This window comes from Mirounga leonina, unplaced genomic scaffold, assembly GCF_011800145.1.
Source record: "Mirounga leonina isolate KUSES-001 unplaced genomic scaffold, KU_Mleo_1.0 Mir_166, whole genome shotgun sequence".
Classification (NCBI taxonomy): Eukaryota; Metazoa; Chordata; class Mammalia; order Carnivora; family Phocidae; genus Mirounga; species Mirounga leonina.
The window spans coordinates 10,773,802-10,779,801 of NW_023270418.1; positions in this window are offsets into that span (position 1 = coordinate 10,773,802).

Consider the following 6,000-nt stretch of genomic DNA (forward strand, 5'->3'; position numbering starts at 1 on the left):
TGACCTGAGACAAAACCAAGAGTGGGAGGCCCAACTGACTGTGCCACCCAGGGGCCCCTGTTGTTGTTGTTTTAAATCATGTTTCTCCATTGTATGCCTGGCAAATCATGCTTGAGTTAACATGAATCTTTAATCCATATCCTGCCTGAAGACCCATTCTTATACTTGAGATAAAATGGGGGTGGGAGTCAAAAATATGGTTTCCTCAATCTAATTATGTATATATGCTATAAGAATAGCATCAAAACTGCAAACTCTTCATCCACTGATATGTGATACAGCTCAGTGTATCAGAGATTCTGTCTTGGTAGAGGGGAAAGGCCAGAAATCTTTAGGTGATTCTGACAATCACTAGATAAGGAGTTGACAAATATTTCTGTAAAGGGCCGGAGAGTAAATATTTTAGGCTTGGTGGGGAGGGCATACAGTCTCTGTTGTATTACTCAGCTCTGCCCTTGCAGCCTGAAATGGACAATACATAAATCAATGAGCATAGCTAGGCCTCAATAAAACAAAAAACAAACAAGTGGCAGGCTGGTTTTGAACAGCAGGCAACATTTGACAATCCCTGTCCTGGATTGAGACCCACTAAAAACAAGTTTGCTAAAAAATAATCATCACAAGATATACAACATGATGTCTATAGTTAACAATGCTGAATGGTATATTTGAAAGTGGTTTTTTTTTTGAAGATTTTATTTATTTATTTGACAGAGAGAGACACAGTGAGAGAGGGAACACAAGCAGGGGGAGTGGGAGAGGGAGAAGCAGGCTTCCCCGCAGAGCAGGGAGCCCGATGTGGGGCTTGATCCAGGACCCTGGGATCACGACCCGAGCCGAAGGCAGACGCTTAACGACTGAGCCACCCAGGCGCCCCTTGAAATTTGTTAAAAGAGTAGATCCTAAGAGTTCTCACCACAAGGAAAAACACATTGTTTTTCTTCTTCTTCTTTTTTTTTTTTACTTATATATGAGATGATGGATGTTAACCAAACTTCTTGTGGTAATCATTTCACAATATATATTAAAGTCAAGTCATTATGCTGTACACCTTAAACTTACACAGTGCTGTATATCAATTACATCTCAATTAAACTGGGAAAAAATCATCATGTTAAACTATTCTTAGGATCACTCTCCCCAAAGAATATTTTTTCATGTGAAGTAACATAAAAAACATAATATTATAAAAAGTCAAACATCTGCCTGTGTGTAAACTGTGGTACAACATAGTTGTGTCAAGTCTCTATGGCTATTTCTTTATGGGGGATTCTCATCTCAGGAAGAGATGGGTGTGAAGGAGAGGGGACTGGGAAATATTCACCAAACTCATCCATTCTTTTTTTTTTTTAATTATGTTATGTTAATCACCATACATTACATCATTAGTTTGTGATGTAGTGTTCCATGATTCACTTTTTGCATATAACACCCAGTGCTCCATTCAATATGTGCCCTGTTTAATACCCATCACCAGGCTAACCCATCCCCCCACCCCCCTCCCCTCTAGAACCCTCAGTTTGTTTCTCAGAAACTCATCCATTAATTTCCAAATGCACGAACATTCTGAGCAGATCTTTTTTGAAGGAAAGCAAACAAAACAAAAACAGAGTACTAAATTCTTTGGTGCCACAGCAGTAAGTCAGATTCTAATGAGGTCTCCCAGGGCCATGACGTTTAGAACTGCTTCCAAGTAACTCTTTAAAAGGTGGGAATTCTTTACCTTTGAAAGCACCACAGTTGGGAAAATCACCTCCATTCTAATATTCAACTTCTAAAGAAGCACTATACTAACCTACATAAGATGAGGTCAAAACATATCAACATTATCGGAAAACATCATATGCATACCAAATAGAGAATCCAGTAAGATATTAAGAAAAAAATGGTTAACAAAATATAAGGATACAGACATGGGCCTTTTCTGGAAACCGACCAGACATTCCAAAAGAGAGAGATCTTAATACGATCATTTAGAGAAAATTATTGAAAGTAAAAAGTCAAATTAAAAGAAGTGCCTTTTTACCCGAGGTATTAATAATATGCGGTGCTAATAGCATCTTTCCCTCAAGTCCCATGTCATGATAACAATCGTAGCATTCTTCTCTCCTGTCACTTTGGAGGAAAAGATCCTGTTTCTTCATTATGATAAAACTATGTGCTTTTGATTTGCTGTTCTTATCTGAAATGTATGAAACAATTTTTGTCAATGGGCTCAAAATTTCCGAGGTTAATTTTTCATGTATAAAGGGGGCAGAAACTTCAAATTAAAAGTCAAAAACAAGGGTATTGTCCTAAGCGAAATAAGTCAGAGAAAGACAAATACCATATGATGTCGCTTATATGTGTAATCTTTAAAAAAAAAAAAAAAAAAAAAAAAAATACCAAGCTCATAGATAGAACAAATTGGTGATTGCCACGGGTGGATGTGGGAGGTGGATGAAACAGGTACAGGGGGTCAAAAGGTACAAATTTCCAGCTATAAAATAAATAAGTCATGGACATGTAATGTATAACATGGTAACTACAGTTAATAATGCTGTATCGCATATGTGAAAATTGTTGAGAATAAGTCTTAAAAATTCTCATTATGCACAAAAAAATTGTAACAATGTATGGTGACAGATGTTAAACTTACTGTGGTAATCATTTTACAATATATACAAATATCAAATCATTATGTTGTACACCTGAAACTAATATAATGTTACAAGCCAATTACACCTCAATAAAAAAATAAGCAGAAAGATGGCTAAAATTTGTATATAACTATGAAAAACCAAATCTCTACTAAACAGAGGAGTGTCACTTTGTTAACTATATCTTGCTCTTTTTAAATGTAAGAAAACACCCATAAATATTCATTGTGCACATCAAAATCTAAGCTAAATAGGAAGATTTAATTTGCCATTTTTGTCAGGCCTTGTTGCTAAGATTTTAAAAAATATGTAATAAATATTAGCTATCCAAGATCAGGTTAAAGTTGGCCTCATTCAATATTAATGGTAACCAGAAGAGAACCATCAAGAGACGAGTGAAGGACAGTGGCAGAAATGGAAAAAACAAGAAACAAAATGGTTCTGTCAAAGAAAACTAAATAAAAAGTGCTTCCAAAAATGGTCTGGTTAGAGAAACAAGATTAGAAAGGAATACGCTCACCTTAAACAATCTGTTTAGGAATTAAGAAAAAAGTCCACTGAAGTATACTTGAAACCACAGGTTTCAATGAAATGATTTCTTTTTTTTTTTTTAAAGGTTATTTATTTATTTATTTGAGAGAGAGAATGAGATAGAGCAGGAGAGGGGGGAGGGTCAGAGGGAGAAGCAGACTCCCTGCCTAGCAGGGAGCCCGATGCGGGACTCGATCCCGGGACTCCAGGACCATGACCTGAGCCGAAGGCAGTCGCTTAACCAACTGAGCCACCCAGGCACCCTCAATGAAATGATTTCTAATGATCATTACTTTTCAGACTGTATGTATTTTACATAAAACTTCTAATGCTAATGTAGCAGGCATTATACTTTCTCTGAAGCCCTAAAGAGTCATGGTTTAGTAATATATAGTTCTGTATAACATGTATGGCCCATTGTGACTGTAAGAAAAAGTGCTCTTCATTTAAGGAGTTCTTCAACTCCTTCAAACATCTGCTGGCTCAGGAAGCTCAACTGTGACATCCTAGAGAGGACAACAGGCTCAAGATCTCCTGCTGAAGAAATACAGAGAGAACAGCAGTGATCTCCTTTTGTGTGTGTCAGCAACATACATGGCTTTTCCTTCTTGTTTTTTTTTTAACTTCCCCCCAAATATTTTTTTTTTTAAGATTTTATTTATTCATTTGAGACAGAGAGAATGAGAGAGAGAGAGCACATGAGAGGGGGGAGGGTCAGAGGGAGAAGCAGGCTCCCCGCCAAGCAGGGAGCCCGATGCGGGACTCGATCCAGGGACTCCAGGATCACGACCTGAGCTGAAGGCAGTCGCTTAGCCAACTGAGCCACCCAGGCGCCCCCCCCCCCAAATATTTTAAAGTATATTTATAAAAATCATAAAGACTAATTGTGTAAAAATTTTAACATGACTGTAAGATAAAATAAGATGAATCATGGAACACTACATCAAAAACTAATGATGTGTTGTATGGTGATTAACATAACATAATAAAAAGAAAAAAACTATTTTATAGGAGAAAACTCTAAATAAACTCTAGAGTCCAATTATTAATATATTTTAAAAAGGTACAGTGATCAAACAAGCTGGTATGTTCTGTCTACTTAATTCATACTGACATTCCAGATATGTGCTAACAAAAGAGTCCAACCATACTTTCAGTGCTCTGAATTATAGTTCTGCATGTACTTTTCTCTGTATCCAGAACAACTAGTGATTCAATGTGAAGTATAGGATATGTGTTGTATATAATGTCCTTAATAAATCAATGTAATCCAACAAGAAAACTGAATCTCTTTGTACCAAAAATTTAACCTTTGACCAGTAAATTGATTTAATAATAAATTATTTGATCCATATTTTACATGCAGATCAATACAGGCAATACTGTTTAGCATAAACAACAGGACAATCAGCCTTCATATATATTGACAAGTTTCCCAATGGTCTGTTAATATACAAAAGACTGGGACAAATTACTTATTTATATATACAAAACATGGTTATAAAGGCCAGCTGCAGGTATTTTTTTTGGAAAGTGCATTTTAATAAGGTCCTATTCATTTAGGGAACAAATGGGGAAGAAGTAGTTTGCACTACAGAGTTTAGCGCGAGAGCTTTCTCTTTTTCTAACCACGAAATCAATCATTTGTCCAGACTGTGGGAGTCAGAGTTAGTTACTGAAAAGAGCTCCGTATATAAACAAGTCAATAACTCATTGTGTGTTATTGTCGAGCTGAAGAAGTCGGCTTTCAAAAAGCTGCCCCTGCTTCTCTCAGAATGAATGTCACTGTATTCAGGGACTGGGAGAGAGTCCTTTGTTTCCAGCCATTGCTGGCTGCCATTTATGTATGGGAACAGGAGGTGGCTGATACGAGTGTGGGGGAAGCCACTGTTCGGTATCATGGATGTCCAGGAAAAACTCTGAATTTTGTCAACCTAAATCATTTGTCTCTGAAAATGCATTAATGGAATTGATAAAGAGTGGTCATACACAAAAAAATATTTGGTAAAGAAGTTAAATGGTAATGAGTCTATCATTTTAATTTGGATCAGACTGGTGTTTTTGGTTCCCTACCTGTCAACGAAGATGAAACCAAAAATATAGGCAATGTTTTGAAAAGTTCAAAAGTACAAAATCGAACTGGTAAACAGGTCAACATGTCAAATAAACGCTATCTGTTCAGGCCATTAATATTAAGGGTAATTCTTGGTACTCTCCAAGTGTGTGTATGTATGTGTGTGTTTGTGAATTTCTCTAAGGCATGATTTTATGTGCTCAACACTTGTGATAAGTTAAGGAAATGTGAAATATTTTTTACTTAAAAATTAGGGGAACCTGGGTGGCTCAGTTGGGTAAGAGGCTGTCTTTGGCTCAGGTCATGATCCCAGGGTCCTGGTATCGAGCCCCGCATTGGGCTCCCTGCGAAGCGGGAAGCCTGCTTCTCCCTCTCCCACTCCCCCCTGCTTGTGTTCCCTCTCTCACTGTCTCTCTCTCTGTCAAAATAAATAAATAAAATCTTAAAAAAATTTTAATTTAAATATCCTTTAGAATTGAACTGAACATAAAATTTATAAGATATAAATATTATCATACTCTTATTTACTGCATCTTAATATTTATTAAAAACCTACTTATTTATTCAAAATCAAACAGGAACTATGAAGAAGCACCAGATGTGGATTCAAGATTTATAATTAGATTAAGCAAATAAAAAATACATGTAGATCTGTTTAATAAGTGGTCCTCATTTGGGGGAAGATAGTCTCTGAAATCTTTAAACAAAAGCTTAACTCTTAATTAGATAAAGTTGGAGTTGTAGGTAAGGAGAGAG